The sequence below is a fragment of the Pongo abelii genome, chromosome 3, assembly GCF_028885655.2.
Source record: "Pongo abelii isolate AG06213 chromosome 3, NHGRI_mPonAbe1-v2.0_pri, whole genome shotgun sequence".
NCBI classification, from domain to species: Eukaryota; Metazoa; Chordata; class Mammalia; order Primates; family Hominidae; genus Pongo; species Pongo abelii.
In genome coordinates this window covers 64,692,850-64,720,575 of record NC_071988.2, presented here as the reverse complement: position 1 = coordinate 64,720,575, position 27,726 = coordinate 64,692,850, and the positions used below count along the sequence as shown (strand labels likewise).

Here is a 27,726-nt window from a genome sequence, read left to right as displayed (position 1 = left end):
TTCCTACATCCCTCCTCCTCACCCTGCTCTGTGTCTAGAAGAGAGCTGAACACGCAGTAGGTAATGTTTGGGAAATTTGATTGATTGAGGGTTTGGGGGGTTTCATTTGGGCCATCTGCAGGTGGGCTGGGTAGCATGAGAAGGCCTCCCACGGTTTGCTTCTATGTATCTGGGTAGAGGAGTCGGAAAAGACGGTGGGAGAGTGCAGGTCTGGGAGCTCACACAGCTTTGGCACTGCCTGTTTTTTTTTGTTGGTTTGTTTTGTTTTTGTTTAATGCTACAATCATAAATATTTCACAAATTAGGAATGGAGAAAGGCATGACAAAAAAAGAAAACATTTTGATTTCTTGTATGTCAGGGTTCAGGGGTAAATTTTTCTTTCCATAAAATGTCTGGTCATGTCGCTTGTTATAATGTTTTGTGTTTTTTTTTTGTAACGAATAATTTCTTTTTAAGTTGGAGGAAAAAAGAGAATGTCTTACTTTTGTCTGTATCTCTAAATGGTGACCATATTTTCAAAGCCCCAAACCAGGACACAGAGCCTGATATACAGCCTTAAAGGACATTTGAAATAGGGGGACTGCCAGGACAGAGTATTTGGAGTGGAGGTATCTGGCCTCCTAGCTGCTATGCCCAATGCCTTAGGAGTAACATCATTTCTAAATTACAGATGCGGTGAGGCCAATTTGGATATCCAGTGGGGAAACCTGGGGACCATATATATTCTAAATTGATATCTGCCTATCTATCTATCTATCTATCTATCTATCTATCTATCTATCTATCTATCATCTATCTATATTTCTCTATTTATTGCCAGAAAGTCAAGAGCAGCCTTCCCAGAGGACAAAACAACAACAAAACCTACAGAAATTCTCTCTAGGGTCTCAGGGCATGCAAGACCTGGCTCTTTGCTGCCTGTGCGGCTGCCTGGCCCCAGCCTCAGCGATGTCTGAGTGAAGGGTTTGTGGGCATCTGCATGATGCAAGCCATGCGCTGAGGAGCTGCACAGTGTGGGTTCTGTCTTCTGGCTGGCTGAGAAGGCTTCTCAGGCTCTGAAAGTACCAATTCTTCAGGCGTGAGCGCTGGTGGAGGATTATTTTTTAAATCAGCTGGTTCTTATTTTCTTAAGTGTGAAAGGAGGGTGGTCAGGAGTGTGTTTGCGTATGTGTGTGTGTGACGGGCCAACTTTTGCATAGTATCTGCCATGTGCTGAGAACTTTATGCAAATCTTGTATATAATTGCCATCTATCTATAGATATGTATAGATATATATAGATATATATAGATATTTGTGGATGTAGGTATATCTAGAGATAGCAATTTATGTATGTTTTATGTATATTAGATATATAGCTATATATATTTCAGATATATATCTGAATGTATATCAATATATCTATACACATCAAGTTATTTTATTTTTACAACACTCTTTTAATGCTGATAAAGAGAAAAGAAAATGGGCTGAGCACAGTGGCTCATGTCTGTAATCCCAACACTTTGGGAGGCCCAGGAAGGAGGATTACCTAAAGCCAGGAGTTTGAGACCAGCCTGGGCAAAATGGTGAGACTCCCATCTCTACAACAATTTTTTTTTTAAAGAGAAAGAAAAAAGGAAATAGAGGCTGAAAGTGGGGAAAAAAGAAGTCTTACTTTGGTCACACGGTGAGAGAGCAGCTGAGCCTTGTTCCCAGGTCAGGGCTGTCTGAACCAGAGTTCTCTCCATGTCACCATCTTCCCTACCATTTCAACCTTTAGACTACTAAGGATTAAGGCAGGAATGAGACTGAAAATATGGGCCAAGGATAGTGCAGCAATCCCAATGCCTGCCTGAAATTTCCAATTGAAAATCCTACTCTCCAGGCACTGCTGCTTATGCCTGTTGTCTTGACAGTGTGGGAGACAGAGGCAGAAGGATCAGTTGGGGTCAGGAGTTCAATACCAGCCTGGGCAACATAGCAAGACCCTGTCTCTACAAAAAAGAAAAAAGAAAAAAACAAATCGTACCTTCCTTCCACACCACACTTCCTGTCCCTTCCTTCCTTCCTTCTTTCCTTCCTTCCTTCCTTCTTTCCTCCCTCTCTCCCTTCCTTCCTTCCTTCCTTCATTTTTCCTGGGTCTTCTTCATGGCATAATCCTGGACGTGGACTCTCCTCTCTTTCTCCACAATCACTTCCTAAATTATTTTACCCATTTCCAAGGCTCTACATACCATCTCTACAGTCTGATAACTTGGAAATTTTTATTTCTTGCAAAGATCTCTGTCTTCCATACTTCAAATCTATATGTCAAAGCATATATTCAATATTTGCCTTTGGATGACTCATAGTAATTTTACCCAAATATGGCCCAGATGGAATTTATGACCCATTCCTCCCCCTGCTTCTTTGAGTTTCCTATCAGCAAACGAACTCCATGCCCCAAGTTTCTCACACTGGAAACCTTAGGGTTCTTCTTGATGGCGGCCTCCTTCTCATCCCCGCATTCAATGAGTTCCCACATACTGTCTGCTTTACCTCATAAATCTGTCCAGAACCTGTATTCTTTTTATTTTAATGAGATGATTTATTTATTGGGCAACTAATGTGAGCTAGGTACAGCTTTGGTAAAGGTAGTTGAACTGCCTAAAAGCCCAGGCAGGTAGGGATGGCTTTCTCTATTTTCAGGTGAGAAAACAGAGGCTAAGAGAGGTCTGTTACTCTCCCAGCATCACATAGCCATTCAAGCCTCTTGTTCTTTTCAGCACATTTCAATATCTACCCTTGAAGGCCTTCCATAAAGAACTCAGGTCCCAAGTTCTCAAGAAAGTCCTAGCAGTTCACAAAGACGTTTCTGGAAGCTTCTGGATTAGAAGTAAATGCCAGAGCTGTGCAGGAACTCTAAAAGGATGGGACAGGAGGTGGGTAAACAATGGAGCCTGGAGAATCATCTAGGCAATTCTGACAGTAGTTATTCCTGAAAGAAGGAGAGAATCGGGCTCTGAGGATATTGCAAGTATGGAGAATTACTAACATTGGCCTGGGCAGCGATGGCTGTCACCTTGTAGAGCAAGACCTGGTGACTGACATGCTGAACAAGGTTCCTAGGGGGAAGAGTGGGGAAGGAAGTACTTACACCTTCCTTGAAATGCCTTCTGGTGTGTGAAGCCAGCTAATAGTTGATAAAAATTAGGGAGGCTGTCAGACCTGTTTCTGTTTTAATTGGTCTTGGCCCTTTGCAGCGATAGTCACCCAATCTCTCTCTTTAAATATTTTTTTCTTACGCTTTGCCAGTTTATAGCCTTTTATAGATCAATCTTTATATTTCATGTAGGGGAGACAGACAGAGAGAAGAAAGCAAGGTTATTGATGACCTAAACTGGATTAGCAGAACCTGTATTCTTTTTTTTTTTTTTTTTTTTTTTTTTTTCTGAGAGAGAGTCTCGCTCTGCCGCCCAGGCCGGAGTACAGTGGCGCAATCTCGGCTCACTGCAAGCTCCGCCTCCTGGGTTCACGCCATTCTCCTGCTTCAGCTTCCTGAGTAGCCGGGGCTACAGGCGCCCGCCACTATGCCTGGCTAATTTTTTGTATTTTTAGTAGAGACGGTATCTCACCATGTTAGCCAGGATGGTCTCGATCTCCTGACCTCGTGATCCACCCGCCTCGGCCTCCCAAAGTGCTGGGATTACAGGCGTTAGCCAGCATGCCCGGCCAGAACCTGTATTCTTATGCCCACATTCATCAGCCTAGTCTAGGCCACAATTATTTCTCAGTTAGGAGGTGTAATAACTTCCTAACTAGCCTCTTAGTATTCATATTGTTTTTTGCCCTCTTTCCAGTACATTCAGCATACAGTAGTCAAAGTAATCCTTTAAAATGTACATTTGATTATGTCAGGCCACTGTCTACAATCTTCTAGTAGCCTCTCATTGGATTTAGAATCAAGTCTAAAATTATTTCCATATTCTGCAGGGGGATGTTATTCAAAATATTTACTCCCCTATACAGCAGAAGCACAAACCAGTTAGAACTGATGTTAATCTCAGTGCTGGAGCAAGATTTGGAGATGGGTGCCTGTGGTGCTGGTGTCACCTCTTTAATCCCAGGGAGTCCAAGGGGCTTCTGAGAAGGGCCACAGCAGCAGGGAGTGGGGAAGTGTCATCCTATTTGTTGTCAGCATTCAGTTTAGAAAACAAAAATCACCCTAGGTATTTCAAACACAGGGGTAATCAGGAAATTTGTTACACAGATGCCTGGATACGAATAACTTCAGGAAGCAGCTACCATTCCTAGGACTGAAGCAATTAAAAGGGAAGAGGTGGGGCCAGAAAGTAGCAACTCAGAGGAGGGACTCCTGCCTACTGATCCTGGCACCTCAGGTGGGACATGGTGGGGCTGGTGATGGGTGTGACAAAAGCAGCACAAGTCTAGAGGAGCTGCCCTGTGCTGTGGGAGTGACAGGAACTGATATTTTTGTACTGTGTATATCCAGCCCATTGTATATTAGCTGACTGGTAGCCCTGCCTCCAAAGATGCCTTGGCCTGCCTCCTCCAGCCCCTTCTGTCTCCTTTCACTCCACACCCTCCCTTGCTCATTGTGCTCCAGTCACACTGGCTTCTTTTCATGTCCTTGGACAGGTGAAGCTCTTCCTGCCTTCAGTCTGTCACTCTCATAGTATACTCTGTCTTCTGGTTATCTATTGCTATGTAAATGACCACCCCAAACTTAGTGTTGGAAAACAACTGTAATCATTTATTTTGTTCAAGCAGCTGCAATTTGCAGGGATTGGAGGGAAGGCTCGTCTGCTCCATGCAGCATCACCTAGGGTGGATTGACTAGGGGTCACAGCATCCCCTCAAGGCAGTTCCCTCATGTGGCTAAAAATCTGCTGCTGTCAACTCAGCCACGGCTTAGGCCTGGGGTCTCAGTTCATCTCCACATGGGCCTATCCGTGTGGCTGGGTTCCAAGGGTGAGCTTCTGAGAGAGGAGGCTGATTAGAAGCTGCATCACCTTTTATGAGCTACCTCCAAAGTTATACAACATCATTTCAAATATGCTTTCTCGGTTAAAGCAGTCACAAAGATCTGTCCAGGGACAGAAGGAGGGGACATGGACTCTGGCCCTTGATGGAGGAAGGGCAGGTTCTAGAAGGGCATGTGGGGCAGACATACGGTTGTGACTAGTTTTGGAAAATACAATCTGCCACTCTTTTTTTAACTAGTCATTTCTGAGAGCCTAGTTTAAATTTCACCCATTTCTCTAGGTTAGGTACCCCGGACACAAATACAGTCAACGCATTCCTCTCCTCCTTTGTGGCTCTTATCATAATTTCACACTATACAGTAATTTATGTAGCATTTTTGTTTATTGTCTTTTGTTTCTTGTCTGTCTTTACTGTAGACTGGAAGCTTCTGAATCTAAAACCATGTCTTCCTTATTCAGCCCTAATCTGCAATACTTGTTTCATCACCTGGCATGCAGCAAGTGCTAAATAAAATCTCACTGAATGAATACTGTAATAAATGTTGAGCAAAATCTGCCCCCTCCCGTCCAAACAAATCATGAATTCAAGTCGTATTTGGTCATAACTTCATCACGAACTCATGCATTAAATGATTGCAAATAGGAATGGTAACACAAATTTCAGTTATGACTTTGTAAATAGCTAAAAATTTCTTGACTTAATTTCACTGTTGTTGATAATTGTTCAGTACAGAAAACCATGTATTCATGTGGGTATTCCTCCCAAAAAAAGCTCTTTTCAAACCAGAGAGAAGTTTCATTTGAGAGGCTGTAGGACCAAACAGCCTGGTTATCACTCACAAGGCTGGTATAGTAACCTTCAGCCAGGGGGAGTCCGGCAATATCACAGAAAGGACAATTTCTCTTCTTGACTTGTAAACTGTTCACCTTCAGGCTGAGTGTGGTGGCTCACGTCTATAATTTCTGCACTTCGGAAGGCAGAGGTAGGAGAATCATTAGAGTCTAGGAGTTCGAAACCAGCCTAGTGAGACAACATAATGCAACATAGTGGGACCCCATCTCTAAAAATTTTTTTTAAAAATTAGCCAAGCATGGTGGTGCATGCCTGTAGTCTCCGCTAATTGGGAGGTTGAGGTGGGAGGATTGCTTGAGCCTGAGGATTGCTCGAGGCTGCAGTGAGCCATAATTGCGCCACTGAGCTTCAGCCCGGGCAACAGAGGGAGACATTGTCTCAAACAAAATAGAATAAACTAAAATAATTAAATTGTTCACTTTTGGTCAGAGACTTTGAACATCAAATCAAATAAAAATATTAGTAATTTATTCAAACTCAGAATCCTAAGATGTTAGAGAAGCCACTGCTGTCGTTCATGAGGTGGGGGCGGGGATGAGACGGAGGAACTGGTGGAATGGAGAAGGGGGTTCGGGTGGGGTTCTGGGTGGAATATTAATACTGGTTAAGGACAAGCTTCCTCCCAGGTGCTTTACATGCGTGATTTCATCTCAACCTTACCATAGTCCTGTGAGGTAGGTAGGGCCATCCCCATGTGAAAGATGAGAAGATCAAGGGTGCAAGTGGTTCAATAGTGCGTCCACAGTGACACAGTTCACAAATGGATGTGTTAGGATTCCTTTTTCAGTTCTCAGTGGTTCCCAAGCCCACATAATTCCTTCTGCACCAAAAATGCAGGTTCAAATCAAGAGATATCAACAAGCTGTTTTTGGGGGCTCTCAGGTACACCAAGTACTGGGCAAACAGTGGCCTAAGAGGGACCACATATACTTCCTCCATTTGCTGATATGGGTTTGATATGGGCCCAATTCTTCCAAATCCTAAAATTATAAGAAAATAGGGATATCAGTGGCAGAATAAATTGGTATATTTCAGAATGTCAATTTTCCAAAACTTAGTAAGAGACTCAAAAATCTTTTTATCCTAGAATTCCACAATTCTTCAAGGAAAATAGATAATCAAGATCATGCATGAAACCAGGTGCAGTGGCTCATTCATGTAATCCCAGCACTTTGGGAGGCCTAGGTGGGGGGATTGCTTGAGGCCAGGCGTTTGAGACCAGCCTGGGAAACGTAGCAAAACCCCATCTCTACAAAAAATAAAAATTAGCCTGGGTGCGGTGGCATGTGTCCATAGTCCCAGCTACTCGGAAGGCTAAAATGAATGTATCGCTTGAGCCCAGTTCAAGGTTGTTGAACTCCAGATAAGGATGGCCATTGTAGTTATACCTACAAAAGAAAAAAGAAAAAAGGAAGGCAGGAAATCCAGTAGGGGATTTTAAAAACTGTGGTTTTTTATATAATGGAATATTATGCAGCCATTACAAATCACTCTTGGGAAAAAATGTATAATATAATAACAAGGAAATGCTGAAGATATATTTTTAAAGTGCAAAGAACAAGCATATACTCTTATTCAAGCTTGGCTACTTTATCCTTCCCTTGCTACCCCACAGTAGAGCTAAGATACAGCTCTAGCATTTGACTGGACCATATTATAGGTTTCGGGAAAATGAAAAATACAAACAGAGAGAGTAATAAGAACTAGACAGGCTGGCCTGTGAATTGCAGGTTATTCATATTCAGCTGTGACTCCATAAGGAGATGCCTCTTTCTCTGACCCTGGTCATGGGCAAGGGGCATGGTTAAGCCTCTGATAGGAGAGTGTCTTTGGGAGTGAGAAATAAGCAAGTCTCCTCATCTGCCCACAAAGCCCATATTCCAAGCTTCATCCTCCTGTCCGCCCACCTACCTCTTCCTGAATTATCAATACAGGGAACACCCAGCTTGTCTGGAGAGGACCACAGGACTGTAGATTGGAGGTGCCAAGAGATCAAACAGCATCAGAATGGGCACATGAAACACAAAAACTACTTTTAGTATATACCAATATAAAAATCTTATTTCCCTCAGGTAAATAGAAGGAAGCATCAAATCAAACAAATCAAGACTATAATCTGAAAGGCTAGAGCTTTGAATTGTGTTGATTTCTAAAAGAATGGCTTGTTAGCTCAAAGTAGCAAATAGTTAATGGAAATTCTGTGTCCTCCCTTAAGAGTCTAGACCAACACTAGTCCAATAGAAATATAATAAAAGCACCTATATAATTTAAATTTTTTTAGTAGGCACATTTAAAAAGTAAAAAGAAGCAGGTGAAACAAATTTTGTATTATATGTAATTAATAACATGTTATTTAACCCAACATATCAAAAAATCACTTTATCATATAATAGTCATAATGAATTATTAATGAGATATTTTATATTCCTTTTTTGGCATCAAGTCTTGGAAATCTGGCGTGCATCTTACATTTATAATGTATCTTAATTTGGACTGGCCACATTTCAAGTGCTTGGTAACCTTGTGGGGCTGTGGCTACATATTGAATCCGAGGACTCTAAAATAAACCTAAATAGAAATTGGAACTAGAGGATCCTGGCGGATGGGAGGCAGGACTAGATTGCACCTCTAGAGAGAGCAGCATGTGGAGGCTTGCATTGTGAATTTTAGCTCCAGATAGACTGCAAGAACAAACCAGCAATCCCGAGAGGACCCATAGACCCTCTGAAAGAGGTGGACTACTCCTGCAGGATCAGGGAGACACTCCAAATACTGTGAGTGCCCCAACTGCAGAAGTGGGAAAGGTAGACCCTCTTCTCCCAAAAGTACACCCCCACTGGAGAAGCTGAAGTTTTGTTTGTGCGAGAAGTTTCCGACTTTACCTGGAGCTGAATCAAGTTAGAGAGCTGAGCAAAATACAGGGGTAGAGGAAGCAGCAGAAAGGCCCTGGGAGCTCTCTGGGTCCCCAAGCAGCCAATTCCTGCCTGGCACCACAGGGATCCACAGGGAGGGTGGCCAGAGGGGCAGGTGGTAAAACTCCACAGGGAGAAAGAATTCTCTAGCTGAACTTTGTAATAATTGGAATGGGGTGGGAAGCCTCCTGGCCAGAACTCGGGGGAGGGTGCAAATCTGGAGTACAGACTTCACAGGCAGGGGAAGAACTGAAGCCCTTTTTTTCCCCCACAGCTGGGAGACAGACAGCCTCAGGCAAGTTTTCAAGCCCTTCTCGCCCTCTGCCTGGAAACATACTCAGGGATACTGGGTGGGGGTCACAGTGGAAGTAATACTGGCCATTCAGTTTACACGGGAGCTGGGTGAGGCCTGTGACTGCTGGCTTTACCCTGCTTCCCTGACAACCTGCATGACTCATCAGAGGCAGCCATAATCCCCTTAGGTACACAACTCCAGTGACCTGAGAATCTCACCTCCATCCCTGACAGCAGGTGCAACAAGATCCACCCAAGGAGAGTCTGAGCTCAGACACACCTAGCCCTGCCCCAAGCTGATGGTGCTTCCCTATACACCCTAGTAGTGTAAGACAAAGGGCATGTAATCTTGGGAATCTAGGGCCCAGCTCACCGCCGGTTCCTCTCCACACTACTGCAGTTGATGCTTTCTGGAAAGCACCACCTCCTGGCAGGAGGCCACCCAGCACAAAAATAGAGCATTAAACCACCAAAGCTAAGGACCCTCTCAGAGTTCATTGCACCCTCCACCACCTCCACTGGAACAGGTGTTGGTATCCATGGCTGAGAGACCCATAGATAGTTCATATCACTGGGTTCTGTGCAGACAACCCCTGGTACCAGCCCAGAGCCAGGTAGACTCACTGGGTGGCTAGATTCAGAAGAGAGACAACAGTCACTGAAGTTCGGCTCACAGGAAACCACATCCATAGGAAAAGGGGGAGAGTACTACATCAAAGGAACACCCCATGGGACAAAAGAATCTGAACAACAGCCTTCAGCCTTAGACCTTCCCTCTGACACAGCCTACCCAAATGAGAAGGAATCAGAAAACCAACCCTGGTAATACAACAAAACAAGGCTCTACAACACCCCCAAATAATCACACTAGTTCACCAGCAATGGATCCAAACCAAGAAGAAATCTCTGATTTACCTGAAAAAGAATTCAGGAGGTTAGTTATTATGGTAATCAGGGAGGGATCAGAGAAAGACAAAGCATGATGCAAGGAATTCTGAGAATGATAGAAGAAGTGATGGGAGATATATTCCAGGAAATAGATAGCTTAAAGAAAAAACAATCATAAATTCAGAAAACTTCAGACATACTTTTAGAAATGCGAAATGCTGTGGAAAGTCTCAGCAATAGAATTGAACAAGTAGAAGACAGAAATTCAGAGCTCAAAGACAAAGTCTTTGAATTAACCCAATCCAACAAAGACAAAGAAAAAATGATAAGAAAATATGAACAAAGGCTCCAAGAAGTCTGGGATTATGTTAAACAACCAAACCTAAGAATAATCAATGTTCCTGAAAAAGAAAAGAATTCTGAAAGCCTAGAAAATATATTTGTGGGACTAATTGAGGAAAACTTCCCTGGCCTTGTGAGAGACCTAGACAACCAAATAAAAGAAGCACAAAGAACACCTGGGAAATTGACTGCAAAAAGATCTTCACCTAGGTACATCATCGTAAGGTTATCCAAAGTTAAGATGAAGGAAAGAATCTTAAGAGCTGTGAGACAGAAGCATCAGGTAACCTATAAAGGTACATCTATCAAATTAACAGCAGAGTTCTCAGCAGAAACCCTACAAGCTAGAAGGGATTCAGGGCCTATCTTCAGCCTCCTCAAACAAAACAATTATCAGCCAAGAATCTTGTATCCAGTGAAACTAAGCATCATACATGAAGGAAAGATACAGTTGTTTTCAGACAAACAATTGATGAGAGAATTTGCCATTACCACCACTACAAGAACTGCAAAAAGGAGCCCTAAATCTTGAAACAAATACTGGAAACACATCAAAAAAGAACCTCTTTAAAGCATAAATCACACAGGACCTATAAAACAAAAATACAAGTTATAAAGCAAAAGCAAAAAACAAAAAAACAAAAGTATACACATAACAAACTTTAAAGCAACAATGGTAAAAAGAGACAAAGAGGGACATTATATAATGATAAAAGGCCTTGTCCAATAGGAAAATGTCACAATCCTAAACATATATGCACCTAACACTGGAGATCCCAAATTTATAAAACAATTACTAATAGACCTAAGAAATGAGATAGAGAGCAACATAATAGTGGGGGACTTCAATACTACACTGACAGCACTAGACAGGTCAGCAAGACAGAAAGTTAACAAAGAAACATTGGAATGTTTCTTGGAACAAATGGACCTAACAAATACATACAGAACATTTTATCTAACAACCGCAGAGTACACATTCAATAGTGCATGGAATTTTCTCCAAGATAGACCATATGATAGGCCATAAAATGAGCCTCAATAAATTTAAGAGAATTGAAAATATACCAAGCACTCTCTCAGACCACAGTGAAATAAAACTGGAAATCAATTCCAAAAGAAACCTTCAAAACCATGCAAATAGATGGAAATTAAATAACCTGCTCCTGAATGAGCATTGGGTCAAAAACAAAATCAAGGTAGAAATTAAAAAATTCTTTGAACTGAATGATAATAATGACACAACCTATCAAAAACCTCTGGGATACAGCAAAGGCAGTGCTAGGAGGAAAGTTCACAGTGCTAAATGCCTACATCAAAAAGTCTGAAAGAGCACAAACTGACAATCTAAGGTCACACCACAAGGAATTAGAGAAACAAAAACAAACCAAACCCAAACCCAGCAGAAGAAAGGAAATAACCAAGGTCAGAGCAGAACTAAATGAAATTGAAACAAACAAAAACACACAAATAATAAATGAGACAAAAACTGGTTCTTTGAAAAGATAAATTAAATAGATAGACCATTAGCAAGATTAACCAAGAAAAGAAGAGAGAAAATCCAAATAACCTCACTAAGAAATTAAACAGGCGATATTACAAGTGACACCACTGAAATATAAAAGATAATGCAAGGCTACAATGAACACCTTTACACATATAAACTAGCAAACCTAGAAGAGATAGATAGATTCTTGTAAAAATACAACCCTCCTAGCCTAAATCAGGAAGCACTGAATATCCTGAACAGACCAATAACAAGCAGCAAGATTGGAATGGTAATTAAGAAATTACCAACCAAAAAAATGTCTGGGACCAGATGGATTCACAGCAGAATCCTACCAGACATTCAAAGAAGAATTGGTACCAATCCTTTTGACACTATTCCACAAGATAGAGAAAGAAGGAACCCTTCCTAATTCATTCTGTGAAGCCAACATCACCCTAATACTAAAATCAGAAAAAGACACGTCCAAGAAAGAAAGCTACAGACTGAAATTCTTGATGAACATAGATGCTAAAATCCTTAACAAAATACTAGCTAACTGAACCCAACAACATATCAAAAAGATAATCCACTATGATCAAGTGGGTTTCATACCAGGGATGCAGGATCATTTAACATATGCAAGTCAATAAATGTGATACACCACATAAACAGAATTAAAAACAAAAATCACATGATCCTCTCAATAGATGCAGAAAAAGCATTTGACAAAATCCAGTATTGCTTTATGATTAAAACTCTCAGCAAAATTGGCAACAAGAGACATGCCTTAATGTAATAAAAGCCATCTATGACAAACCCACATCCAACATAATACTGAATGAGGAAAAGTTGAAAACATTCCCTTTGATAACTGGAACAAGACAAGAATGCCCACTCTCACCACTCCTCTTCACCATAGTACTGGAAGTTCTAGCCAGAGCAATCAGACAAGAGAAAGAAATAAAGGTCATCCAAATCGATAAAGAGGAAGTCAAATTGTCACTGTTTGCTGATGATATGATCGTCTGTTCTGAAAACCCTAAGGACTCCTCCAGAAAGCTCTTAGAATTGATAAAAGAATTCAGCAAATTTTCCAGATACAAGATTAATGTACGCAAATCAGTAGCTCTTCTATACACCAACAGCTACCAAGCGGAGAATCAAATCAAGAACTCAACTCCTTTTACAATAGCTGAAAAAAATGAAATACTTAGGAGTACACCTAACCAAGGAGGTGAAAGACCTCTATAAGGAAAACTACAAAACAATGCGAAAGAAATCATAGAAGATACAAACAAGTGGAAACACATCCCATGCTCATGATGAGCTGAATCAATATTGTGAAAATGACCATCATGCCAAAAGCAATCTACAAATTCAATGCAATCCCCATTAGGATATCTCCAATCATTCTTCACAGAATTAGAAAAAACAATTCTAAAGCTCATATGGAACTGGAAAAGAGCCTGCATAGCCAAAGCAAGACTAAGCAAAAAGAACAAATCTGGCGCATCACACTACCCGATTTCAAACTTCACTATAAAGCCACAGTCACCAAAACAGTGTGGTACTGGTACAAAAACAGGCACATAGAACAATGGAACAGTATAGAGAACCCAAAAATAAACCCAAATACTTACAGCCAACTGACCTTTGACAAAGCAAACAAAAACATAAAGTGGGGAAAGCGCATTCTTTTCAACAAATGGTGCTGGGATAATTGGCTAGCCACATGTAAGAGAATAAAACTGGATTCTCATCTCTCACCTTATATAAAAATCAACTCAAGATGGATTAAGGACTTAAACTGAAGACCTGAAACTATAAAAATTCTAGAAGATAACATTGGAAAATTCCTTCTAGACATTGGCTTAGGCAAGGATTTCATGACTAAGAACCCAAAAGCAAATGCAATAAAAACAAAGATAAATAGCTGGGACCTAATTAAACTAAAGAGCTTTTGCATGACAAAAGGAACAGTCAGCAGAGTAAACATACAACCCACAGAGTGGGAGAAAATCTTCATAATCTATACATCTAGTAAAGGACTAATATCCAGAATCTACAAGAAACTCAAACAAATCCACAAGATAAAAACAAACAATCCCATCAAAAAGTGGGCTAAGAACATGCATAGAAAATTCTCAAAACAAAATATACAAATGACCAACAAACATATGAAAAAATGCTCAACATCACTAATGATCAGGGAAATGCAAATCAAAACCACAAGGCAATACCACCTTATTCCTGAAAGAATGGCCATAATAAAAAATAAAAAAACAGTCAATCTTGGCATGGATATGGTGAACATGGAACACTTCTACACTGCTGATGGGCATGTAAACTACTACAACCACTATGGAAAATGGTGTGGAGATTCCTTACAGAACTAAAAGTAGAACTACCATTTGATCTAGCAATCCCACTAATGGGTATCTACCCAGAGGAAAAGAAGTCATTATACGAAAAAGATACTTGCATATGCATGTGTATGTAGCACAATTCACAATCGCAAAAACGTGGAACCAAACCAAATGCCCATCAATCAATGAGTGGATAAACTGTGGTATATATACACAATGGAGTACTATGCAGCCATAAAAAGGAATGAATTAACAGCATTTGCAGTGACCTGGGTAAGATTGGAGACTGTTATTCTAAGTGAAGTAACTCAGGAATGGAAAACTAAATATCGTATGTTATCACTGATATGTGAGAGCTAAGCTATGAGGATGCAAAGGCATAAGAATGATACAATGGACTTTGGTGACTTGGGGGGAACAGTGGGAGGGGAGCAATGGATAAAAGAATATAAATATGGTGCAGTATATACTGCTCGGGTGATGGTTGCACCAAAATTTCAGAAATCACTGCTAAAGAACTTACTCATGTAACCAAATATGACCTGTACCCCAATAACTTATGGAAAAATAAAAAAATTTTATAAAATAAAATTACCATAAATTAAAAAAAACCTAACATATTTATAGAGGTGAAAAAAGGAGCCCATTTAAATATTTGACAATGCTGGATTGGTTAAATAAACAATAATCTATACAATGGAACCTTATGTAGTCATTAAAAATACTGTTTTTTTGTTTGAGAGTGTCTCACTCTGTTTGTTGCCCAGGCTGGAGTGCAGTGGCACGATCTCGGCTCACTGCAACCTCCACCTCCTAGGTTCAAGTGATGCTCCCGAGTAGTTGGGATTACAGGCGTGCGCCACCATGCCTGGCTAATTTTTGTATTTTTTGTAGAGACAGGGTTTTACCATGTTGTCCAGGCTGGTCTCCAACTCCTGACCTCAAGTGATCCGCCTGCCTCAGGCTCCCAAAGTGCTGGCATTATAGGTGTGAGCCACCATACCTGGCCAGAAAATATATATATGTACTGTTTTTTAAAAAGCAGGTAACCAAATGGTCTTTTTGGTACTATTTTTCTAAATCATGTGTTGTATGTGTGCATGTACATAGACATCCATGTCTCTCTCATTCTCTAGTCCCTTTCCTGCTTCTTTTTTCTTCTTAGCTGAAATCATTCAATTATATAACATATAATATGATACATTTGCCCAGTCATTTGTTCAATTTCTGTCTCCCCCGAGAAAACAAAAGCCTATTGTACATAAAACATATTTCTAGGTCCTGAGTATCAAACACCGAACCAAAATCTAAAATATGCCCCTGTCTGCCTGAGGCATAATTTTTAGTGGGGAAAGACTGTAAACGAACAACCGAATGAGCAAATCTGCCATATCATATATAACCTCCCTCCACATTTTATCATCTCATATGTGCTTTAATGAAAAGAGCAACACAGCAAAACAGAAAAGGCCAAGGATGAAGCACAATGGTGGGGAATGAGGAGCCCCTCTTTTAAGTAGGTGCTGAGGGAGGATTTCATGGCTGCTGTTTAAACAGAGACTTGAACGAAGTGAAGGAGCAAGACAAGCAGGTATCTGGGGGAAGAGATTTCCAGGCAGAGGAAACAGTAAGTACAAGGATGTTTATGGAAATGGGAAAGACTGTGAGAAGATGGAGTACCAGCGGGCTGGAATCAAGATTTCAGTGTGGCCATTTTAAAGTTGAGATGCCTTCATCAAAAGGACGATATTTAAAACTATCAACTGGTGTCCAACAGGCTGGTTAATCAGAAGGGATTTTCAATGAATCAGAACTGATAACACTTATAAACAAACAGCAAGGCTATATTGGAGCCTACCAGGGATGCCTATTAGATGTCCAAGTGGAGATATGTAATTCTGGAGTTCAGGGGAGAAATTTATATCAGGGCTGGAGATACAATGTGGGGATTATCAATGTACAGGTGGTAATTTAAGGCATGGGACTGATGAGATCACCAAGAAAGTTGGTATAGAGATAAACAAGTGAAAAGGTTGAGCACTGGGCCAATCTTAGGGTTGGGGAGAGGAAGAACTTGCACAAGTGAGAAGTGGCCTTGGAGACAGGAGTAAAACCAAGAGAGGATGGTGGGCTGGGAACCAAAAGAAGAATGTGTTTCAAAGAAAGTGGGAGAGATGTCAAGTGCTCCTGCCGGATTAAGAAGAGCACTGAGGACTGACCATTGGATTTGGACATGGGGAGGTCGCTGGCCTGGACAAAAGCAGTTTTAGTGGAGTGGCAGGAATGCAAGCCTGAGTGGAGTGTGTTCAAGGTGCAACAGGAGCCAGGGAGTCTAGACAACTTTGAAGACTGTGTGTTAAAAAGGAGAGCAGAGAAACAGGGCTGCCATGAGAGAAGGATGTGGGGGCCACAAAGATTTGTTCATTGTTTGTTTCTTTGTTCTGGATGGGAGAGATTATAGTATGTTTGCTTACTGATAGCAATCGTTTGGCATGGGGGAACCACTGATTAGGAGCTAATTGCAAAATGAATCTCTGAGTAGGTAAAAGAAAATAAAATCAAGTGCAGAATAAACAGTAGGAACACGGTCTGTTCATCCCTTGTACCAGGAGGGAAGGCAGGGTATATAGACACAGATGTGGGGTTGGTAGACTGGTTGGGGAGAATGTGGAAGTTCTCTTTTTACTGATTCAGTTTGCTCAGTGAAATACAAAGCTAGACCATTATAGCTGGAAGGAGCTATGTCAAGGTGTTAAAAGTAGCTCTCTCTGGTAAGTGGAATTACGGGCATTTTTTTTGCTTTTATATTTTAAATTTCTCTCTAATATCATACATCTTTTCTTAATGACAGGCAGCATCTTTAAGTGCCCTCCTTTTCTGCTGCTCATAAGGGTGAACCTAACCTGCCACTTACCAGTTGTATGTCTTTGAACTACTTACATTTTTTTTAACTTTTCAAAATTTAAAATTTTTATTTTTTAAATTGGCAAATAGTTGTACATACTCATGAAGTACATAGTGATGCTTCAATACATATAATGTATAGTGATCAGATCAGGGTACTTAAAATATTTGTAATCTCAAAGTTACTTATTTTGGGGGGTCTTGGTCTTGTAAATGGAGATGATAATGTCTGTGCTATTTAGTCCACTGGTCTGGAAGAATCTTAAATGAGAAAATGTATATAAAAATAACTTGAAAGGAACCAGTATGGCATGGATAGAAAATGTTCCTATTGTGGTTATTTCTGGTCTCTGTAGGGAAGTAGGAGGCAGGGGAGGGATCTAAGAATAGGCTGGAATCATCAACTCATTCCTTACAAACTATTCAATAGTGGTAGGAGCAAAAACTACTTTTCTGATTCAGATAGTGCTGCATCCTTTTATCAAACTTTTGACTAATATTAAAAGCTTTGTGTTCAGCCCTGGAAAACAAAACACAAAACATGTTTCCTTTGCTTTTACGTTGAGTTAACTTTATTATTTGACACTCTAAGTTAAAATGTTTCCTAGTGAGCCAGGTTTTTCTTTTTGGCTTTAGTTACATTAGTTTTGAACATTTACCCACATTTTTGCATTTGCATTCAAAACCAGCCAGAGAATTTATAGCCATGATTATTCTTTTGTTATTTTTTCAAATTACTGTGATTGCATTGTTAGATATGCTTCAGCACATGGGCCCTGCTGGCCTGTCATCATTAGACAGATTCATAGAAATCTACTAAATAAAAAATCACAAGATAAAGATAAAACCACTTATTTAAGGCACTTTGTACGAATTAAGTAATGATAGTGGAGTCACATAACTCTTCCTCAAGTATAATTCTGAACTGCTTTTGTGTTTCTTGGCACTTGAATATTTCATTGTCAGCCTAAAGATTATAAAATAAAAAGACAATACCAAGCTTTCACTGTTCTACAATGTGTATACTATTGAAGATGAATGCTTGTTAATCTTTGCTTTCAATTTATTTACAGCCCCCCGCCCTTTTATGGTAAGACAGTATAACCCCAGCATTAAAGAAAATTTTGAAAAATGAGAAAAACACGACCACTGCATCACCTGAATATAATTATTTTCCCTTTTATGTGTTCCTGGTTTACCTTTGTCTTTTTATGTACATAGCTTTACATGGTTTCAATCTCAGTATGCATACAATTTTGAATATAAATTTAGGTTTTCATTTAAAAGAGAATTTTTTCAGGCTACAGCATAATTTCATGTTTCTACCTTTTGTCAAAACTCGACTATGTCAAACAAAGCCTGAGATCAGGAGACCTTGTTAAGACATCTGAAACAACTTCAATGATCTCACTGCTCTGTGCTTCTTCAGGACTGCAGAAATAATTGATCACCTTGGGTACCTAACAAACTCCTCACAGGGCTGCTATGATTTCATTCTGAAGGGGCCCCAGACTTGGAATAATCTTCCATAGAATCATCAGGAATCAAAGCACTCTTCTTCCAGAGTGGGAAATGCCTCTTAGGGGGTGGGTCAGGGACAAGATCTGATGGGTGTCTCCTGTGTCTTCTCAGATGGTCCTTAATTAAAATTTTGAGTACTTTTTGGTTTTCATCGTGGTGAAAATCCTATGATCTACACTGTCTCAGGATAATTACAACAATGAAGCATATTTCATAATTGTTGCTTATTTCCTGTACCATTATGTTTCCAGTTTGTGGTAGGTTGATCGCAAACGTGGCCCCAATTTTCCCCCCTTCTTGTATCCATACCCTTTGCAGCATGACTTTGCGACTATTCCCCATCTGGAATCTGGGCTGGCCGGTGGAATGCATTAGAAGTGATGGAGGATTAGTTCTGAGTTTAGAATTTAAGAGATTGTGCCCACATCCTCTCTCCCTGGTGGAACATTATCTAACTGCCATGTCCACTAGACTGCGTTAGCCTGCTGGAGAATCATGTGGATTAGGAACGAGTCAACCGAACTGAGGCCGAGACCCCAAACCTGCTGACCACACATGCCCGGGGGAGCCCAGTCAAATTTAGCTAAGCCCAGTACAGGTAAGCAGAACTGTCTAGCTGAAAAATCATGCCTAATTGCTATTTAAGCAAGTAGGTGTTTTTTTGTTGCTGTTGTTTTTTAAGACAGAGTCTCACTCTGTCACCCATGCTGGAGTGCAATAGTACAATCTCAGCTCACTGAAACCTCTGCCTCCCAGGCTCAAACCATCCTCCTGCCTCAACCTCCCAAGTAGCTGGGACTACAGGTGTGCACCACCATGCCCGGCTAATTTTTGTGTTTTTTGTAGAGGCAAGGTTTTGCCGTGTTGCCCAGGCTGGTCTCGAACTCCTGGGCTCAAGTGATCCGCCTACCTCAGCCTCTTACAGTGCTGCTATTACAGGTGTGAGCCACTGCGCCCAGCCTACATTGTTTTTAAAAATTATTTATTCATTTTCCATTTTTCGTTAATGAAACACATTTAATGCATATGCCCTTTGACCCAGCAATGCCATATCTAGAATTTACAAATATGTATACATTTACATATGTGACATGACAAAGTACAATGACTTTGGTGCACTGTTTATGATAGTAAAATACTAGAAACAGTCTAAAGTGGTTAAATAAGTCATGTGCATTTATTTATTTTATTTGTACAAATTTATAGGGTACAATTGTAATTTTGGTTACACGGATATATTGCGTAGTGGTAAAGTCAGGGCTTTTAGGGTATCTATCAAACAATGTATATTATACCCATTAATTTCTCATCACCCATCCCCTGCCATCCTCCCACCCTTCTGAGTCTCCACTGTCTATCATTCCACACTCTAAGTTCATGTGTACACATTATTTAGCTCCACTTACAAATGAGAACATACAGTATTTGTCTTTCTGTGTCTCAGTTGTTCCTCTGAAGATCATGGCCTCCAGTTTCATCCATGTTGCTGCAAAAAAAAAAAAACCCATAATCTCATTTTTTTTTTATGGCTGAATAGTGTTCCGCTCTGTAGACATACTACATTTTCTTTATCCAATCATCCACCGATGAACACTTAGGTTGATTCCATGACTTTGCTGTTGTAGATAGTGTTGCTATAAACGTGTGTATTCAGGTGTCTTTTTTTTTAATATAATAGTTTTTTTGGGTAGATTTTAAGTAGTGGAATTGCTGGATTTTATGGTAGTTATTTTTAGTTCTTTGAGAAACCTCCATACTGTTTTCCATAGAGGCTGTACTAATTTACATTCTCACCAACAGTGTAAAGTGCTCTCTTTTCTCTGCATCATTGTCAACAGTTGTTGTTTTCTGTTAAGTGACTACGTAGTTGGGTGATTTACTGTACAGCAGTATTTTGGAAATGCATATTAATAAAAGGTTCTATCACATTTTGGACAATTATTTTTTTCCTCTTGGGTTCCTATTGTTGCGAAATTGAGGTGGGGGGCCATAGAGAGAGAGAATATGCCTTCGTCCCATTACCACTACTTATATCCATGAGAGGCCTAAGATTTTTTGAGGCTGTAGATTGAATGAGGAGGACTTCTAACTGCCCCTGCCCCTGAATTCTTGAGCTCAGACAGCCGACCTTAGAGCTTTCTTGCTGCTTTCTTAAATAAGGTTAGTGTGAAGTAGGACTACATTTATTTTATTTTTTCTCCTTTTAATCTGATCTATCAAACCTATAATGTCTTCTCAACAGATTTTCAAGTGAGCAGGAAACCGGGAAAGATAAATGAAAGGTTGAGTGGTATTGTTAAAGGAGAAATGGTCTCTACGGCTGTAAGGTAACATATAATCAACCTCAGATTCAGGCCAGGACTCAGATAATAGAAGTGCTCAATTCAAAAGAAACTCACAAACCACCTGAAATGTAAGCAATTCCTCTTTACATAGGAAATATGCTGTTGCTTTTGTTGTTATTTATTTTCATTCTAATTTTAAATTATTTATGATATTATACTCACCTTTATCTCAGATGTAGCATTTCTTAGTACAGCATGTATATAACTACATAATTCATCATATAAAATTATATTGTTGTATGAGCTTTGGTATCTCATAGACCAAGAAATTCCCCAGAAATAGCAATAATTCTTCAACGACCAGGCCCAGCATGAGCTAATTTGGTCCTGTATGTGACACTGAGTTCCTGATTTCTTATTAACGTGCTCTGATGAGGAAGTTGATTGAGTTATTTCAGGAAAAGAAAGAGGTGAACTAAATCTGCCCTTCTCTTACATTTAAACATTCATTTTCTACATTTTATTGTAAATAAACACATATACATATACACACACAACTAGTTTTAGAAATTATCAAAATACAGAAAGATAGAAGGAAGAAAACTAGCCTCTCATAATCCTATCACCCTGAAACAATCACTATGAACAGCTTGGAATATTTATTTCCAGTGTTTAAAATTTTTTCCTATACCTAATTGGAACTGCAAATACATAAACAGAAGACACTCATGTAAAACCTAAGTGAGAGGTTGGGCATGGTGGCTCTCACCTGTAATCCCAGAACTTTGGGAGGCTGAGGAGGGCAGATCACCTGAGGTCAGAAGTTCGAGACCAGCCTGGGAAACATGGTGAAACCCCGTCTCTACTAAAAAAATACAAAAATTAGCTAGCGTGGTGGTGTGCGCCTGTAATCCCAGCTACTTGGGAGGCTGAGGCAGGAGAATCGCTTGAACCTAGGAGGTGGGAGTTGCAGTGAGCCAAGATCACAGCATTGCACTCCAGCCTGAGCGACAAGAGTGAAACTTCATCTCCAAAAACAAAACAAAACAACAACAAAAACCTAAGAGAGGATAAGAACAAAGTCAGAAATTCTTCTGTATTTGGAAGACAAGTGCATAGCTCTCCACCCATTTCCCCCTGTAAAGGGTGAGCACAATGACAGTCACAGGGAGAGTGGTGGTGATAGTGAAGTGAAGTCGTGGACAGACAGGTTTAGCTCAGGACCTGGTAGAGTGCAAAATTCACCATTAATCACAACAAACAGAGCAAACATCAATCTAGTGTTTACTACATGCCAGACACTGTTCTACTGAATTCCTGTATTTTAACTCATTTAATCCTCCCAACAATTCTGCTAGAAGCGGGTGCTAGAATTCCCATTTTACACCTGAGGAAATGAGGCGCAGAGCCATTAAGTAACTTGCTCAAGATTGGAGCCTGGATTAAAATCCACAGTCTGTTTATGGTGTTGTTTCTCTTAAACACCATGTGTTCGTTTTATTATTCTCTTTATTGTAATTGTTCATCTCACTCCCTCATGGACTCCAATAGACACTCTGGCCATTTTGAAGGAGCCCATTTGGCACAGCTGTGGAGACTTCGTCTCACCATTGCAATCATTTATCGACTTAAAAGCATATTCCTTTGAAACTGAAATCTGAGTATCATCCATCACAATTCATTTGTATTATTGCCCATCCATACCTTTTCGTCTTTCCACTTTTCTTTCAGAACACAATAAATTATATTCAAATGGCAGTCAAGGAGGAAACTTTTCTTCCTCATCAACAAAGCTGATCGATGGGGGCTGAAGCCCCAGGGAAGCAGCATCTGTTGTAACTCAAGGATCCCGGCTTGAGCTGAGGATGGAATTAACAGGCGCAGAGTGGTTGGCAGCCCAACGTTTGTGCAAGTCTGGCACATGCACACATCATTAGCAACTATGCTGGAGAAGAATGATCAAGGAGGTGAGGAGGGGAATGGACCTGATTAAAGGGATGTTCAAGAAAGGAAATTCCAAGCACTTGGATAAAAGCTTCATAGCTAAAATGAATGAACTCGTGAGCAAAGCAAACAGCCAGGTACATTTGGGAGATGCCGACAGACAATCTGGATAATTTTGCCTCTGAAACTTTCAAAACAAAGTCATTTCATGCAGTGAATTCCCCAGAGTGGCTGCCTCTTTCACTTAGCTCCTTCGGCTGTGTCTCCTTCACTAAAATGAAGCACCCATGAAGGCAAAAATTTTGCTGTCTTTTTCACAGCTCCAATATTGGCTCCTGGTTGATAATATTAAATATTCACGAAATAAGTTAATGTATACTTGTGTTGACTCAAGCTAGGCAGATAAGGTCTGAGATATTCAACAGCATTCAAAAGCAATGTGCATGCTGGAAGAATGGCATGGTTCAACTAAAACTGATTGTTCACGATAGTGTATAGAATCAGTGGTGAAATACTGGCAGAATATCTCTTTGTGTGCCCACCACTACTGTAAGCAATGGAAGAGATACAACAGAAACACGATCACGATCAGCAGCAAACAGTTGCCGAGGGCTTGCTGTTGGCCCAGCATGTTCTAAGCTCATTACTAGCATTAGCATGTTTAATTCTCTCAGCACCACCTATGGGGTTGGTAGGTACAAGTGTAATCACCCCCATTTGACATCCAAGGCAGCTGGTGACAGGGCGATTTAGCAACTTGCCCAGAGTCCTATAGCTAGTACATGGTAGAGCTGGGATTCCATCTGCTCTGCTGTTTCCTGCCAGTCTCTATAGTCCTGACCCTCCAGAAATTTACCCTTAATTTAAGGACACAAAAGGGACACATATGAAGCAGAGAACAATTAAGTCTTAAACTCTGTGGCCCTGAAAACAAAAAAGGGAGGAGTAAGTGTAGGATGGTTTTCAGAGAGACCTTCTGGAAGGAGGCAGTACTTGCGCTGTCTTGAATTTCATCATTAGTTTGTATATCCATCCACCCAACCTCCAATCTAGTCATCCTCTCATCCTTCCATATACTCGCCTAACAAACGTTTATTAAGCTCCAGCTATGTGCCAAGCCCTGAGCACTGAAGTGTGGGTTTTGTGCTGAAATACTCATATTTCAGTTGCCTGCTTATATAGGGGGTCTTCCTTAGGAAGGACAGATTGGTGCTGTTGATCAAAACTGAAAATGCTCACACCCTGGGTACAGCAATCCCAACAGAATTACCCAAGGTGAAATGACCTGTGTTCAAGGTTATTCTCTGCAGTACTGTTTTTGACAACAAAGGATTAGAAATAGCCCACATGTTCATCAAAAGGGAACTGCTTAAATAAAACATGATAGTACACCTAAAGAGATTACTAAGCTGCTGTGACAGGAGTGAAGAAGCTGAGAGGGAGAAATCTTTAAGACATTTAAGTGAAAAAAGCAAAAAGGCTATGTATAGAATGCCACCATTTGGATAAAGGGCAGGGGGGAATAGAAACATCTTTGGTTTTTTATCTATAAAATATTTCTGGAAAGATACACCAGACGCTGATAAGATTTATGGCTTTCAGTGGAGGGAGCAGGTAGTTAAAAGGCAAGAGGAACAGGAGGGGTTTTCGCTGAATGTCCCTTGGTATGTTTTAAATTTTGGACCTTTTTGGGAATGTATTGTCTATATTCCCCTAAAAAACACACACACACAGAAAAACCAAAATTCATGTGCCCAGACCCCAGTGTTAGTGGTATATCAATGGTGGAGTTCTAGTTTAGTTCCTCAACTCTCCCAAGGCAATTAGAAGGGAATGCTGGGTGCCAGGATAGGTTTCTTAACTGCCTGACTTGCACCTAAGTGACATATTGTTTCTGTCCTTGGCTGAGCCAGGTTCCCTCACAGGAGTCCTCTCCTTTAGCCAGGGAGCTTCTTCCTCCATCTAGTGTTTGCAATTTGGAAGAGGGTGGCCAGCATGGGCCTGACAGAGAGGATGACATTTGTGCAAAGTCTGAAGTAGGTGAGGAGAACATGAGCCCTGAGGGCATCTGAGGGAAGGGAATTCCAGAAAGAGGGAATAGCAAATTCAAGCATTGGAGGCAGACATGAGCTGGACCAGGTGGCAGGTGTGCCTGGAATAGAGTAAACAAAAGGGAGAGAAGCAAGAGGCAAAGACAGAGGGAATGCACATTTTGTGTAGGAGTGAGGGTGGTGTGAACTGTGCCGAAATAGTCATATATTTCCTTGGAAATTCCACATCCAGACACTGCTGTTTGTTTGCTCTGCTGTTTGTTGGCACTGAAGTCCCAGTTCTACTAATTGGCCTACTTATTGGTTCCTGAGCCCCACTCCCCATCCAGCACTCATGTCTGGTGTCGGTGTCCCAGCCTCATTCCCTGTCTTGGTAACCAGCTCTGTAGCCTGGTCTCTCCCAGCTGCCACTTGGGAATGGGGATCTGTCGTGGAATCCTGGTCTGGGCTGGAGAGTGTTCCCAGTTCATACCCTGCGGGGACTACAGGACCATGAAGAGGAGAGACTGGAACAGGGAATCCAGGAGCTCTTCCTTTAGCCCTGGTGCTAAGGCGGTCTTCCTGATGTCTCCCAATCCACACACCTTTACCTCAGGTAACTGAACTTGTTGACTTTGCACAAGTTACTTCCTCATTTTGCTCAGATGAAACATCCTTGGTGTCCTCAGAGAGGCACTCCCTGACCTTCTGTTGTAAAGTAGCCACCTTCTAGCCCAGTCTCTGTCCCTTTACCCACGTAATTTCTTTGCTGCATATATGGTTTTGTTTATTGTCTCTCTCTCCCCACTGAACACCAGCTTGAGGAGAGTGAGGGCTTTATCTAGGATCCCAACACCTGCGGGCAGTTTGGCCCTCCTGGTACTTGTTTCAGTGAGTGCGTCTGGTTCTAGATTTGGTTTCTCCAAGTCAGCCCTCTGTCTCACTGGAGTGCCAGACTCTCACCATGGTGGGAATGGAGACTCCTAGGAAGTTGGATGAGATGTGTGACCACACAGAATGGCATATGGACGGGGTGCTAGGAACACAAAGCCCTAGCCCTGGTCCCCATCCTGAAGCAGAGGTGACAGAGACAAGAAAGGTAGCGTTCACAAACAATTTGCAGAAAAAAATACAGGGTCCTTTCACCTGCTCAAAATTGTACTTCGTTATTATCAGAGATTTAAAATGAGTGTAAAGTGCTTATTATTTGAAGGGTCACAGTTGTTATGGGATGGCAACCCACTTTTATTCTTATTGATTCTTTATTCTTGAGAAGCAACTTTGACACCAGTGGATTTGGGTTCAAATTCTGGCTCTCATACTTGCTGACTTGGGGCAAATCAAGCCTTGCTGAGCCCATGTCCTCATTTGAGATGGGGATGGGGCAGTGGGAATGAGGGGATAATATCTACCTTCATCATTGACAGGATATAACATGTGGAGTAGAGTCTTTAGTACACAGTAAATGCTCAATGAATGTTCAACATTTTTCTTCTTCCTCAGCCCTCCTCCACATCTGCCATTATGAAAGGTAGTTTTCATGTACTTAGTGGTCTACAAGATTAATACTTGCCTGGAAATTGTGAGGACTATGAAAAGAAAGTCTATGATCTTTGAGTTCATTCTCATTTATTATGTATGTTCTTTGATGTTCAATGTCCTGGTCACAGATCTAATATCCATAAGAGCTCATCAGTTAATATTTTTCTTGTATTAGAGTCATACTATAATTCAGCCCGTATATTCACCAATGCACAGGTGTGTTAGTCAAAGTCTAGGCTCAGCTGCTGTAACAAAAATACTCCCAAACACAGTAGCTCAGGGATAGGAGCTTATGTCTTCTTACATAATAATCTGGGAGTAAGTGGCTGGGCTGAATCTGTGGCTCTGATCTAGAAGGATATCCAGAGGCCCAGGTTCCTTCTCTCTTGTTGCTCCACTATTCCCTAGGGTGACACTTTTGTCCACACTATCCAAAGGAGAGCAACACCACTATATCCACATTTTAGTCTGAGGGGAGAGACAGGAAGTCCAAAGCTTATCCTTTCCTTTTAAAGAAGTTGCATTAACTGCTTCTACTCCTAATCTTTTGGCACAAACTTAGTCATGTGGCTGTGCCTGGCTCCAAGGGTGCTTGCAAAATTTTATCTTTAACTGAGTGGCCGTAGGCTCTGTGAAAACTTAGTAACTGGAGGTCTATCACTAAAAGGAAGGTGAGGACTAAGGACATGGGCGGGGTGGGTGGGGGCAGTAGACTTCTTAACACTCTTGGTCTGAATGGAACCAGATGAGGGTATGACTGATTGGCTTGGGGCAAGCCAATGGCCACTAGAGAAAAGCAACTGCTGACAGATGCCCAGAGCTTCCTTTAAGCCTGCAGGTGGTAGGTTTTGAGTAAATAGTGAGTACATACCTTTTTCCCCTACCATTAAAAAAAATGGATGTCATCCAACAAAACCAAGGATAAACAATATCATGCCCGTATTGTATTTTTAATTGTTTCATACATTTGGATCCATATAATAATTGCATACTTGGATCCAGTTTGCTTTAGATCTCAGCTGAAATTTGTCTGAAATTCAGAACCAAGATGTTGTAGCTTAGGAGGGCCTCAAGACCCTTGGCCATCTTTAGGGTCAGTGCAGAAACTGAAAGCTGATGCGGATCATATGCTCCTTCGATGGTGTCTGTGGTTGCACAGAAAGCTGTACGGTCACAGGCAAAGCATCTGGACCAGGGTGCCAGGCCTTAGGTTTTCTAATTCCAGCTCTTACATTGATAAACTCTAACTTCAATTACCTCAGCATTCACGCTTCCAGTTCCATTTCCATAAAGGCCAGAAAGAGCAGGATGCCACAGTATTTGGGGGAAAGAATAACTTTTAACAATCATGAAGTTCTCTACAAATGTCAACTACAGCTGCATGGTGCT

The 27,726-nt window shown here is 41.0% G+C and overlaps 1 long non-coding RNA gene across 1 annotated transcript; it reads left to right on the top strand.

Moving 5' to 3' along the window:
• Window positions 1-23,133, top strand: LOC112133142 (uncharacterized). Its single transcript, XR_002914817.2, has 2 exons — window positions 1-60; window positions 22,553-23,133. It is a non-coding gene; the product is annotated as an uncharacterized LOC112133142 (long non-coding RNA).
• The last annotated feature ends 4,593 nt before the right edge of the window (window positions 23,134-27,726 follow it).